Consider the following 15096-nt stretch of genomic DNA (forward strand, 5'->3'; position numbering starts at 1 on the left):
TCATGCATCATTTGCACAACAGGTTTTCTTCCGCCAGATGTATTATCAGTTCTTCTTCTATGCATCAGCCAAGCTGACTCACAACTATAATACTTGTGCTAATCAACAGAAGATCATGGAGCATCTAGAGCAAGATAACCGAGAGCTGAAGGACGAGATCTCCATATTAACGGCGGTGATGGAATCTGTGATTGCTGCCCAGAATCAGTCATCACCAACTCTTATAACTCCTCCTCCTCAGAGGACTATCATTTATGAGGTTGCTACCTCAACTGTTCCTGTTGCTGCTGCCAGTCAATCCATTCCCTCTATGCCTGCTGGATTCCCTTGGGAAATGGCGTCAAATTTTATGCTAGAAGGGTATGCTCCCATATTTGTTTCTCTGCCAACATCTAGCCCCGTCATGTCAGTGCCATCCCTAGTTGTTCACACTCTTCCTCGTGTTGAGGACACTATCTACCACTCTGAGCCATCTGAGGGGCCAGATGTATATGAGAAGATGGATGAGATGAAAGATCAATTCCCCGAGCTGCGCAAAGAGTTGAAGACTTTGAGAGGGAAAGACTTGTTTGGGAAGAGTGTTGTTGAACTCTACTTGGTCCCTAATGTTAAGATCCAGGTGAAATTCAAGGTCCCAGACTTTGAAAAGTACAAAGGGAATACTTTCCCACTAACCCATCTTCTGATGTACGCCAGAAAAATGTCTACTTAGACTGATAATGATCAGTTGCTGATTCACTATTTCCAAGACAGTTTAACTGGAGTTGCCTTGAGGTGGTACATGGGTCTAGACAGTGCAAGCATCTGTAGTTTCAATGACTTAGGTGAGGACTTTGTCAAGAAGTATAAGTACAATATGGATATGGCGCCTGATAGAGACCAGTTGAGGTCTATGTCTCAGAAGAATAAAGAGACATTCAAAGAGTATGCCCAGAGATAGAGAGAATTGGTTGCCCAGATAAGTTCACCTCTTGAAGAGAAGGAAACGACGAAGATCTTCTTGAAAACGTTGAGTTCGTTTTATTATGAACGTATGATTGCGAGTGCCCCCTAATGACTTTACTAAAATGGTAAACATGGGGATGAGGCTAGAATAAGGAGTCTGTGAAGAACGTTTGTCTAAAGAAGAAGGATCAATGAGCAAGAAATATGGTGGAAATTTCTCCAAGAGGAAGGAAGGAGAAACTAACTCAGTGTCAGTGGGGAGGCAGAGGATGCCTCATGTCAGAAAGAGTTCTCAACCTCGTCAACATCAACATCAAGTTTCCTCAGTAATTCTGGTTTTTTCCAACAATTCTAACAATCAATCAGTTCTAATTTAGCAACAACAACATCAACAGCAACCGCAATAATGAGCCAACTACAATAACAACAATAATCACCAACAAAATTTTTAGAGGAAGAAGGTCTCCTTTGACCCTATTCCTATGACTTATGCATAAATATACCCATCATTGGTTCTCGAGAACCTCATCTAGCCAAGAAATTCTCCGCAAATTCCTGAGCCACTACCATGATTGTTTAAGCCTGATCTTCATTGTGCTTTTCACCAGAGAACCCCTGGCCATGATATAGAGAATTGATATCCTCTAAAATATGAAGTTCAGAAGCTTGTGAATAATGGTATGGTTTCCTTTGAGAACATGGCGCCTAATGTGAAAGTCAACCCATTGCTCGCTCATGGTAACGCTTCTGTCAACATGATGGACGATTGTCCAGGGAATTTTTGAGTTTTTGATGTGATACGTATTCGAAGATCTCTGATGGAGATGCATAATACTTTGTGTTTAATTAGTGATTGTGAACATGACCATGATGGTTGTGTAATCTGTAGCATGAACCCCTGTGGGTGTATGGTCGTCAAGAGGGATATCCAGAAGTTGATGGATGAGAACGTAATCCAGATTCAACAGTCGAGGGATATGGGAGATGATGTGAATGTAATTGTGCTAGTATTCAAGACCCCTGAACGGGTAGTCATTCAGTTTGATAGTAGCAACAACAACAATGTCAATAGATCAGTATCACCGTTGGTTATACGGTTAGAGGGCCTTATCCCCTACTCATCCGATAAAGCTGTACCATATCAATATAATGCCACTATGATTGAAAATGGTCAAGAGGTTCCTCTTCCTGTTGCAGATTCAGTGGTGAATATCATAGATATTATAAAGGTGGCCCGTAGCGGTCGTGTGTTCAGTCTAATTTTCCCTAAAGTGATAGAAGATGTTTCAGTAAGTAAAAAGGTAGAGATTCTAGTAGTGAATCCGGTTAGTGCTCCAACATGTCAGTCTGGTGATTCCAGCAAGTTGAAGACTAATGATGATAATGAGGTGTTAAGGCTAACTAAGAGAAGTGAATTCAATGATGTGGAGCAGTTGATCCAGATTCCATCGAAGATCTTCGTGTTATCACTGTTGATGAATTCTGAAGCGCACAGGGATGCATTGCAGAAAGTATTGGAACATGCTTATATTTAGCATGATGTGACCGTGGATCAGTTTGACCATATAGTTGATAACATAACTTCTTGTAACAATTTAAGTTTTTATGATGAAGAGCTTCCCGAGGAAGGCAGAAATCACAATTTAGCGTTACACATTTCAATGAATTGCAAGGAGGACGCTCTGTCCAATGTGTTGATCGAAACTGGTTCAACATTGAATGTGTTGCCAAAATCAACTTTGTCAAGACTCTCTTATCAAGGCGCCCCAATGAGGTACAGCGGCGTAATTATCAAAGCGTTTGATGGTTCTCGTAAAACTGTCATAGGTGAAGTAGACCTTCTAGTGAAGGTAGGTCCGAGTGATTTCTAAATTACTTTCCAGGTAATGGATATCCTCCTGGACTATAGTTGCTTGTTGGGAAGGCCATGGATTCATGAAGATGGATCAGTGACGTGTACTCTTCACCAGAAGCTGAAATTTGTGAAGAACGGAAAGTTTATCGTTGTTGGTGGAGAGAAGGCATTGTTAGTAAGCCATTTGTCGTCTTTCACGTATGTTGATGCTGAGGAAGAGGTTGGAATGCTGTTCCAAGCCTTATCTTTTGCTGATGAGTTAAAGAAAACTGGGGCACCCATGTCTTCTTTGAAATATGCCAAGAGGCTATTCAGGCTGGCAGCATTAACAAGTGGGGTATGTTGTGGAGGTCGCCAAGAACAAGAACAGAGATGGACTAGGATTTCAACCAGGGCCGTTCAAAGCCAAAGTCAAAGTTATGCAACCAATTTTCTGCATTGGAGGGTTCATTCATGAGAATGATCAACACTCAGCTGCCATTATTGAAGATAGTGGTGATGAAGACGAAGCTTATGCCAACTTTGTGACGCATGGCCAGACTTGCAACAATTGGGTTGTTGTTGATGTTCCTATTGTCATTCACAATTCTAAGTAATTTTTTTTGTTCTTTTAAGAAAAATCCTTCTCCTATGCCTAAGGGAAAAGTGAACATTGTTGGGCATTTTTATTATTATCATCAATAAAATACAATTTTATTCATCCACATCTATGATGTTTTATTTTCACTTTTTGCATTTTTTGAAAATGGTAATTACAAAAAACATAAATAAATAATAATCTTCCATTTGCATAATATTTGTTCGCACTCCACTTCTCTAAAATCAAAATATCAAATCATTATGCAGGTTGGTTCTCAAACCCATTGAATACAATGATCCTAATCCCTCTCCAAACTTTGATTTCCCTGTGTTTGAAGTTGAGGAAGAGATTGATGATGAAGAAGTATCTGATGAATAATCTCATTTACTCGAGCACGAGGGAAAAGCCATTAAGTCATTTGAAAAGCAGATTGAACTGGTCAACTTGGGTTCCGATGATGATGTGAAGGAAGTCAAGATTGGGTCTCAACTATGTCCAGAAGCTAAGAAGGGGTTGATTGATCTTCTTCGAGATTATTCTCAACTATGTCCTATATAGATATGCTTGGGTTGGATTCTGAGATTGTGGAGCATAGATTGTCATTAAAGCCAGAATGCCCGTCGGTCAAGCAGAAATTGAGAAGAACTCATCTTGATATGGAAGTAAAGATCAAAGAGGAAGTGCAGAAGCAGATTGATGATGGTTTTCTTGTAACCTCTGAGTATTCGCAATGGGTGGCACATATTGTGCCTGTTCCTAAAAAAGATGGAAAAGTCTGCATGTGTGTTGATTATAGAGATTTGAACAAAGCTAGTCCGAGAGATGATTTTCCTCGGCCACACATTGATATGTTGGTAGACAATACGGCTAAATTCAAAGTCTTTTCGTTTATGGATGGATTTTCCGATTATAACCAAATCAAGATGGCACATGAAGATATGGAGAAGACCACATTCATTACGCCCTGGGGAACATTCTGTTATAAAGTGATACCTTTCGGTTTAAAGAATGCTGGTGCAACATACCAGAGAGCTATGACCACTCTTTTCCATGATATGATGCATAAAGAGATTGAAGTTTATGTTGATAATATAATTTCCAAATCTAGCGATGAAGAAGAACACGTTGAGCATTTGTTAAAGTTATTCTAGCGTTTGAGGAAGTACAAACTCTGCTTGAATCCCAATAAGTGTACTTTTGGTGTTCGCTCTGGAAAGTTGTTGGGCTTTATTGTCACCGAGAAGGGTATTGAGGTTGATCCTGCAAAGGTCAAAGCAATACAAGAGATGCCTGCGCCCAAATTCTGAGAAGCAAGTCAGAGGTTTTCTCGACCGCTTGAACTATATCTCAAGATTTATATCGCATATGACTGCCACATGTGCACCTATTTTCAAGCTTCTTCGGAAATATCAGTCTTGTGATTGGACCGAGGATTTCCAGAAAGATTTTGATAGTATCAAAGAGTATCTGCTTAAGCCTCCAATTCTATCTCCGCCTGTTGAAGGAAGACCATTGATCATGTATCTAATTGTGCTTGATGAGAGTATGGGTTGTGTTCTTGGTCAGCAAGATGAATCTGGAAAGAAAGAATATGCAATTTACTACCTTCGTAAAAAGTTCACCGACTGTGAGACTTGGTATTCTATGCTTGAGAAGACATGATACGCATTGGCTTGGGCTGCTAAGCGTCTGAGCCAATATATGTTGAATCATAATACTTGGTTGATATCCAAAATGGATCCAATCAAGTACATCTTTGAAAAGGCTACTTTAACTAGGAGGATTGCCCGTTGGCAGATGTTGTTGTCTGAGTATGATATTAAATGCTGATCTCAAAAAGCAATTAAGGGTAGTGTCTTGGCTGACCAACCGATTGAAGATTACCAGTCAGTGCAGTATGATTTTCCCGACGAAGAGATTTTGTACTTGAAGATGAAAGATTGTGATGAACCATTACTTGAAGAAGGGCCAAAACCTGGTTCCCGTTGGGGCATGGTATTTGATGGAGTTATTAATTCATACGGTAATGGCATTGGGGTAGTGTGTAAGACCCCAATTTTGACCCTAAGATCCCTCATGATATTCTCATCATATGCATTAGCATTGGGATCAAAACTTGGCATCCTCCTTACCCCTCATTCATTGGGTTTGCATTGGGAGAGATCACCAAGCATCATGTGATTGTATCATACTTTGTATTTTATCATTTTTACTAACCAAAATACCAAAAGTATGTCTTTGTATGCACTAACTCTTTTGTAGGTAGAGCATGTGCTCACATTTGATTTATCAAGCTCACATCTAGGGTTTAAGACCCTTAATGCATGGAGCTCAATCAAGAAGTGGTTTACTATGGCTTTAAGCATCATATATGGATCCCCATGATCTTCACATGTTATTTTGATCAAGAATTTATCAAGAGTTTAGAATTGGTTTGACTTGGAAACCCTAGTTCATCTGGGTATCTTGTGTAACTTCTTCAACAAGATTCTTTAATAATTGATCAAATTTTTCAAGGGATACTTCAAATTTCATCATATTATTCATATATGATCTTCCATGAGTCCCAAAAGTCAAGAGAATTGCAAGTTAGCAAGTTGGTTAATGGTGGTTGACCAGAGGAATTCATCTGAAAATGAATTCAAGAGAAACGTTATTCTTAATGACATTACAAACAACTTTCATGTTGAGGTCTAGAGCTAGTTTTTCTTGGAAAGTCATTTTTTATGGTGAAAGATTATAGGTTATTTTGTCTAAACCCTAATTTGGAGGTCAACTTCCTAAGGCCATAACTTGCTCAATTTTTATGAGATGAAATATTTCCAAGTTGAAAAATCAAATTCAAGATGTCTACTTTAACTTTGATGTTTGGAGGAAGAGATAATTCAACTTTTTTGAGCATGTGATATGAGGATACATTATAGGTCATTTTGGACCAATGCCATTGAACAAGTGATTTTCCTCAACTTCGAAAATGCATAACTCCTTCATATTAAATCCAAATGAGGTCAAATTTGTGACCATTTTGAATTAATTTGAGAGAATTACAACCTTTATTAAGACACTTTTCTCATTTGAAGTTCACATAAAACGTTATCCAAGGTGGAATAAGTGAACATATAGCTTGACACTTAGAATTTATTTTTAACATGTTTGATTTTACCAACTTCCACCTCAAAATTAATCATGATCCAAGCTTCAAATGAAAAAGTGTCCAAAATGAAAGTTGTTCCTCTTGATCTAACCTTTCCAAAAAGTCCAATTTCATCCATTTTAGACAAGATTTCAATGGGCTGCGCATGACTTGAACATTGCATCATCATTTGGCAAGATTGAACTTCAAATTCCCATACACCAATGCATGGCATTCCAACTTGATCTCAGACTTGTTTGTATTCAATTATGGACCAAATGAAATTATTTGATGGGCCTGTACACGCCCATGCACCCATTCATCACTCATTGCTAAGTTTGACTTGTGTTGTCGGGCCTTGGTCAAGGTTAATTTGACTTTGTTGAGTTAAAATCATTGGATTTAGGGGATTGATGAAATGTACATTTCATCTCCCAAAATGAATGAATGATTTTAATTTGATAAAAGTCCTCCTTTGACCAATTTGTGTTGATTCCATTCCCCCCCTTTTTCATCTCATTCCCCTTCTCTATTCATTCATGTCATGGACCTATGATATCTCCATATCCTAAGTATAATTGATTGTAAAATCAACATAAGTGTGGATGAGACTACGTCCACCCCTTTTGCATATTTTTTTAAGTGTGGTATGTTTTAGGAGCATGGTTCATAATACCATGTCTCTAACATGCATTAACACTAAAATTCTTATTGCCCGACCTCAAATAGTTGTGACTTCTACATAAGTCCAATTACGATTGCTTAACATAGCACTAAATTGTTGACACAAAAGGCATAACATTCTAGTAAGTGAGATTGTAAGTCTCCTCTCTTTCATGGTATTATGTGGAAACTTGGCCTTTTTTACTTCCTTTGGAAGATGTCTTGGTTCAAGGATCCATGCTTGTGATAAGTGGGTTGAGTGTTCTCCAAAGAATGACTTAAAAAAAACAAAAGCAAAAGCAATACTAACTTTTAATCAACTAACAACTAACATTTAATTTCAAGCCATTTACTTTTATGCACTTTAATTTTAAGTCTTATTCATTTGCCATTATTCATACCATTAAATTTGTTTACTTTTAATGCCATTTTCACTTTGCTCATTTGAGCCATATCTTGTGAATATATTGTGTTTGTTTATACTTGTTTGTGTTTTTTTGACCTTAATGTACATAATAACAACAAAAACCCTAAAAAAATATTTTGTGTGGACTGTTGGATTTGATCTGAGACATTCGAATTAGAATTAGCCAACACTCCCTTTGCAAAGGACTTGGCCAATGCCAACTTTCAAAAACCAAGTGCTTGTGAAGTGAACTTTCATCTGATACAATATTGAAGATCCATTGGAGTTCATCTGCAACATGGTCTTATTGAAGCTGTTACTTTGAACCTGTACCTAGTGCCTATCTTTGAGTTCATCTGATACATGGAATTATGAAGAAGATCATGGAGTTGCTAAGCTTGGATGTGGCTATCTTTATTTGACGTCTTTCTATTCATCCTGCTATTTGTGTATTGATATTGCTTGATTCTAAAGTCCAAGGGAGATTTGGGGTTTCTATATGACATTCTTGTCTATAGGATTGCATCCCATTAGTCAGATCTTTTCAACTCTTAACTTTTAAATTTTTGCTTAGGATTAGTCTCTTCATCTCCTCCCCACTTCTTTAATTTAAAAATCTCTCCCTCCTTTTAAAATCTTCTTTGCTTGTGTTTGTTTTTATAAACTTAGGCCATATTGCAAATTAGAAACTTTGGTCTTCTGCCATTGCATTTTCAAACTCACTTTCTTAATCAAACTTGTAAATGAATTTAACTATACTTGACTTAAAATTTCAAAAACCAAAAAGAACTAACACTCATTCAAACCTTTTTAGGCCTCTTGTGCCTTTGTTAAATTCAAAATTTTGCTAAAAGCAACTCATTCACTTTGAAATTTATACCATGAACTACGAGGTTTTGATCCCTCATTTTTATGTTGGTACGCGGGCACAAGTCCGAAGGTCTTGTCAAACACAAAAAATATAATTAATGAATTCTTTTCTCATCCCTCTATTCCATTTTATTGCAAACATCATTTTGTATAAAAACACATATGCACACAAAAAAGGGCTCCCTAGGAGTACCTAGGACACTTTTGGTGTTAACACCTTCCCTCTGTGTAACCAACCCCCTTACATGTAATCTCTGGCATTTTATTATTTTTTATTTGAAAACTTCTTATTTTTGGGTTTTGTTCGTACTTTTCCCTTTTCCTTTGGAAACAATAAAAGCGTGGTGGCGACTCTGGTTTAATTGACGTCTAGCTTATCCATAGCTTGATGGTTGTGAATTTACCGCTACGCAGTGATTATTACTCCTCAACGCACTCATTTCTCGTTTACATCTAGATTAACTTTCAAGTGTACAAACAATATGGATGAGTATGAAGCTTGCATTATGAGGCTTGAAGAGGACATTGATATCAGAATAAAATATCTTGACGCTTATGGAGATTCAGCTTTGGTTGTGAATCAGATCAAAGGTGAATGGGAGACGAATCAACCCGGTTTGATACCATATAGAGACTATGCGAGGAGGATTTCAACTTTCTTTACAAAGGTTGAGTTTCATCATATCCCTCGAGATGAAAACCGGATGGAAGATGCTCTTGCAACGTTGGCTTCAATGATTGTGGTGAAGTTTTGGAATGAAGTACCCAATTTGACTGTGATGCGTCTTGATAGGCCAGCTCATGTATTTATTGTTGAAGAAGTCAAAGATGAGAAGCCTTGGTATTTTGATATCAAATGTTTCCTCAAAATCAGATTTACTTGCCTGGGGCATCTTTGAAAGATAAGAAGACTTTGAGAAGATTAGCCAGCAATTTCTACCTGAATGGTGATGTGCTTTACAAGAGAAACTTTGATATGGTTTTTCTCAGATGCATAGATAGACACGAAGCATACATATTGATGACTGAAGTCTATGAAGGTTACCTCGGTACCCATTCCAATAGACATGCTATGGCAAAGAAGATGTTGGGAGCTGGTTACTATTGGCTGATAATGGAATCTGACTGTTGCAAGTTTGTGAAGAAATGCCATAAGTGTCAAATTTATGTAGATAAGATTCACGTTCCTCCAACACTATTGAATATCATTTCCTCTCCATGGTCCTTCTCCATGTGGGGAATTGACATGATTGACATGATTGAGCCCAAAGCTTCGAAAGGACATTGTTTCATTCTGGTGGCTATTGATTACTTCACAAAGTGGGTAGAAGCAGCATCGTATGCAAATTTAACCAAGCAATTTGTTGTAAGGTTTATCAAGAATCAGATTATATGCCGTTATGGTGTGCCAAGCAAGATCATTACTGACAATGGATCTAACTTGAATAACAATATGGTGGAAGATCTTTGCAAAGACTTCAAGATTGAACATCATAATTCTTCTCCCTACAAACCTAAGATGAATGGGGTTGTTGAAGCTGCAAATAAGAACATTAAAAAGATCATTCAAAAGATGGTTGTGACATATAAGGATTGGCATGAGATGCTCCCATTTGCTTTGCATGGGCACCTTACATCCATCCGTACTTCAACAGGGGCAACCCCTTTCTCTCTTGTTTATGGTATGGAAGATATACTCCCCGTGGAAGTTAAGATCCCATCATTACGTGTTTTAATGGAAGCCAAGTTGACAAAAGCTGAATGGTGTCAGACCAGACATGACCAACTGAATTTGATTGAAGAGAAGAGATTGACTGCCATGTGTCATGGTCGGTTATATCAGCAAAGAATGAAGAAAGCTTTTGATAATAAGGTCAAGCCTCGTGTGTTCCAAGAAGGTGACCTCATGCTCAAGAAAATTTTATCTTTCAAACCTGATGCTAGTGGCAAATGGACTCCTAATTATGAAGGCCCATATATTATGAAGAGAGCCTTTTCGGGTGGTGCTTTGTGTAACACCCCGATAAAATAAGATAATTATTTAATTTAAGTTAATAGTATATTTATTAATTTAATTAAATAATTGGAATATTATTGGATTATTATTATTGGAATAATAAAGTTGGAATATATATAAAGAGTTCCATTTGGTAAAAAGGGGTTTTTCACGTGAAAACCAGAGAAGCGACAGAAAGTGAGAAGAGGGCAAAGAGGAAGAGCAAGAGAACAAGGGTTGAAGAAGGGAAAAGCTTGAAGCTAAAGGATTTGTCGGATTAACTCAGGTAAGGGGGGTTTATCGTCGTTTAATGGGTATTATGGGTTAACATGTAATGGGTAGTAATAAGCCATTGAATTGACCCTAATTGGGATGAGGAATGTTGCAAATTGTGATGAATAAGTTATGTTAAAACTGTAATTGAATCTATATGTGGGTGAGTCGTAAATTTCTGGACGTGTAGCTTTTTACGGAATTGAAATCGGAGGTCCGGAAGTCCTCCGACGGCGAGAAATGCGGGAAATCTGCATTCTGTTTTCGTGTTAGCGCAGGTGTAGCGGTGTATTCGTCGCTATATGATCTATCGATTAAACCATAAGCTAGGAGATACATGAAAAATTTCGAGTCGCCACCGCACTTTTATTTATCCAAAGGACTGGCTAAAAAGCGAACAAAAGCCTAAGAAGTTTTACACGTAGAAAACTAATAAAAAGATCAGAGATTCTGGGTAAGGGGTAAATTACGCAATGGGAAGGTGTTAGGCACCCACTACGTCCTAGGTACTCCTAGGGAGCCCTTTTCACACTTGTTATGCAAAATTATTATTTATTATGACAAAATATTGTGCAAACATGATTGGGATGATGGGAAAAGAATATACATTTTATAATGTTATTGGGTATTGGGTTCGAACGGATGAACCCGTTGCCTACGTACCTTCCATCAAAGGTAAGGATCAGAACGCCGTAGTTCGGCTAAAAGATTTCCAAAAGTGGGTTAGGTTCAATTTTAAACACAAACCCTAGGTCTTACGTTATCCACGGGAGAAAACTCAACCTTATACAAACAACAACGTCCACCATGTGAGAACAGCTTCAACTGGCCAGAGAGGGGTTAACCCTATAATAGGCGAGGAAGACTTACAATTCAATCACTAAAGACAGAAGGTGAGATTAACATCAACCACTAAGATAAATCAAACCTATAGCTCATGTATGAAAACATTAACAATGGACAAAGCCAAAACAAGTGAATGAGTGGAATTACTGATTATGATTATGAAAATGAAGTCAAAGTATAATTAAGATCAATTCAAATAAGTATTATGAAACGGATTTTGGAAAAAAGGTCAAGGACTTGAGTCCAGGTTTTTAGTTAGAAAACATGAAGATGTTTGCACAACACTTATGCCAAGTTTTTAAAAGATAAAGTGTGAAAAGTCTAGGACATAATGAATAATGAATGGATGAAGGATGGATAGTAAAACTTCTTAGAAGGTTCACTTCTTGAGATCATATAGCAGATGATTCAAGTGTGTCCTTTGGAATAGCAATTAATAATAACAAACAAGCAAAAGTAAAAGCGGATATCGGATGCCAATCAATGGTCTTATACCAATCTCCTAAAACAAAACGGGATATCAGAAGCCACTCAATGGTCTTACACTAATCTCCACAGGAAAAGAAATAAAAGCGGATACCGGATACCAATATATGGATTTACACCAGTCTCCTAAAATAGAACAGGATATCAGATGCCACTCAATGGACTTACACCAATCTCCTCAGAAGAAAATGAAATAGGGAAGTCAACTGCCAATCTATCTGGACTTAGGTTAACTCCACAGTATGCTCACAGGAAATCCAATGCCACATCACAGGGACTTACAATGGATCCTCACATACAAGAACAAAAGCAACAATATGATCACAGGTATGCAAATGCCAACTTACAGGGACTTATAATTGCAACCTCACATACAACAGATAAACAAATCAAAATATGATCACAGGATAACAGATGCCAACTTACAGGGGCTTATAACTGCAACCTCACATACAAATCAAACAGATCAAATTATGATCACAGGATAACAGATGCCAACTTACAGGGACTTATAACTGTATCCTCACATACAAACGGATAAACAGAAGATATGAGTGACCAATGAGGTCTTACACTCTATCCTTCCATATCATAGGAGCAAAGGCCAAAAGAGATGGACTTACAATTGTCCTCAATGGGCAAACAACAATGATAACATCACAAAACAAATGAGATGATCATGCACTAATGGCAATTGATGATGATGATAAATGCATAGCATATGGGCAAGCAAGTACATGAGGCAAGCAATCAATCAATGAATAGCAAACAGCACACTCTATAGCCAAACAATGGGGGCTCACACAAGAGGGTTTGACTTTAAAAGTCCACTGTAATGGGTGAAGGTCGCTCTTAACCTGGCCATTGAGGGACTCAGGTGAAGCAGATGAATAGGAGATGAGGGGTGTGCCTCATTGCTTCAATCTCATATCAGAGAGAGCATCAAAGAAAGTGTGGGAGTTCAGAAAGTAGGAACTCTCTCCACATTATTGACTCGATTAGATCTTGGGTATTTATCTCATTGCTTCAACCATGTAATGGGAGCAAGAGAGGACACACTGAATAGTGGGGGATAGATTGCTTATCCCTACCTTCCACCAATTGCCTTACTTGAAGGACTTTTCCTGCTTGGGACAATAATAAACACACACAGGCATTGCCTCTTAAGGAGGACTTTAGACAGTTTGCCCGGTCAAATAACAGACCGGGTCTCCAGACTACATGAAGAAGAAGTAATTATACCTCAAAGCAAATGCTAAAAAGCAAAGCAAGCAAGCAAGTTCAAAGAACTTAAGCAACTAAAGCACCTGCAAAAGTCAAACTCATTAGTAAACAAGTCAACAGTCAAAATCAAAAGGAAATGAACCAAATAGTCAAACACAGAGGGATCAATTGTGCAAGGCACAAAGACTCAAGCATATGAGTCACCTACAAAACAAATGTTAGCACATCATATAATTCAACTCAAACAAATATTTGAATGATCCTCAAGGCATTGGTGCTTAACCTGAAACAGATGAACTCAATCATAAGCTTAGAAGACCACTAGGACTAGCCTAGGGTCAAAGATGAAAGAAAAAGGTCAAGGCAGCAAACAATATTCAATCAAAGTCAAGCTCAATCATGTAGGAATCAAACACAATTGGATTCAAACTTATATCATGCATCAAGGTCATTTCATAAGCCAAAGAATGCAAAGCATAGCAAAGGAGGCATACAAAAGTCAACAGCAAAGCCTTCATCCAAAAGTCAACTCAAACAAACCCAAAAATTATGAAATAAATCACACTCAATCCTAACATCTAACATGGTATACATGTCAAATTTCATGGCATTTGGATGAGAGGAAGGCAGTCAAGTAAAATCATGAAGCCAAAACAAATTCAAGCAAGCATGGTGAAAGTCAACAAGCATAGGTCGACTTCAAAAAATCATATCAATTTGAAAACAGAAGAGAAATGAATGAAATTTACACCAATGCAAAGCTTGAGATGTCTAGTTATCACATATGAAATTTCATGGACATACAATATGATTTGAGAATTTCACAAAAGATTTGGCAAGGCATAGCACAAAAAGTCAACAAATGACCACATATGGAAGAAAATTCTCAATCAAATGGAAAACAGCAAGATTAATTCCAAGAAAATTCATACATCAATTAGACATACAAGGGATCATTCATGCAAAATTTCAAGTGATTTGGATAAGGGGAAGCATGTGAACAAAAATCATACATTTGCACATCATTGGTGTGACACAAATTGTCACACCCTAATTCAAAAATTCATATCTATCAAACCACAAATGGGAAATCCACAAACTTTATATGGAAATGAAGATCAATGTGTCTAGTTTTACCACAAAAAATTTCAAAGGCAATGGATGCAATATGACAATTTCACAATTGGAATGGCAATGTGTATCAATTTGGCATACATGTCAAGAAGATAATTATCAATGAAAAACCAGCCAATGGAAAATTAATTAAAATTCACCATAAAATAATAGACTCAATTGTGAACATCATGGAAAAAGAATCATAATTTTTGGATGAAAAATGAATTGGAAATTAATTATTGAAGTTGAGGGAAATAAATGGTAAAACATGAATAAAAAGCAAGGCAAAGTGGTCAAACCAAGGTCAACGAATGGCAATTTTGTGATTCTGCAGTCACTTATTGAAGTGCTGCGTTTTGGCCCTACAAAACGAAATGTTTTGATTGGCTCTCAGCCAATAAAACAGTAACATGGCCAATGGTTCAAAAATCTGGTTTTCACATACACCCTTAGGGTTTTCTAACAGCATGGCTCAGCATCATGGTTCAACAACATCCAATCGAATTTAATCAACAAACACACAACAGCATGTAATACATAACATGTGGTTTTCCTGGGGAAGTTCAAAACAGCAGAGCAAGCTTCATGATATTTCCAGCAAGTTCATCATCTGACAAATAAATTCCAACATACACACACAGCAGCACGGCAGTGGTTCACGTGTAGCATCAACATCATGCAGTAAACACAAACAACAATAGCA

Source organism: Lathyrus oleraceus, chromosome 6, assembly GCF_024323335.1.
Source record: "Lathyrus oleraceus cultivar Zhongwan6 chromosome 6, CAAS_Psat_ZW6_1.0, whole genome shotgun sequence".
In the NCBI taxonomy this organism is placed as follows: Eukaryota; Viridiplantae; Streptophyta; class Magnoliopsida; order Fabales; family Fabaceae; genus Lathyrus; species Lathyrus oleraceus.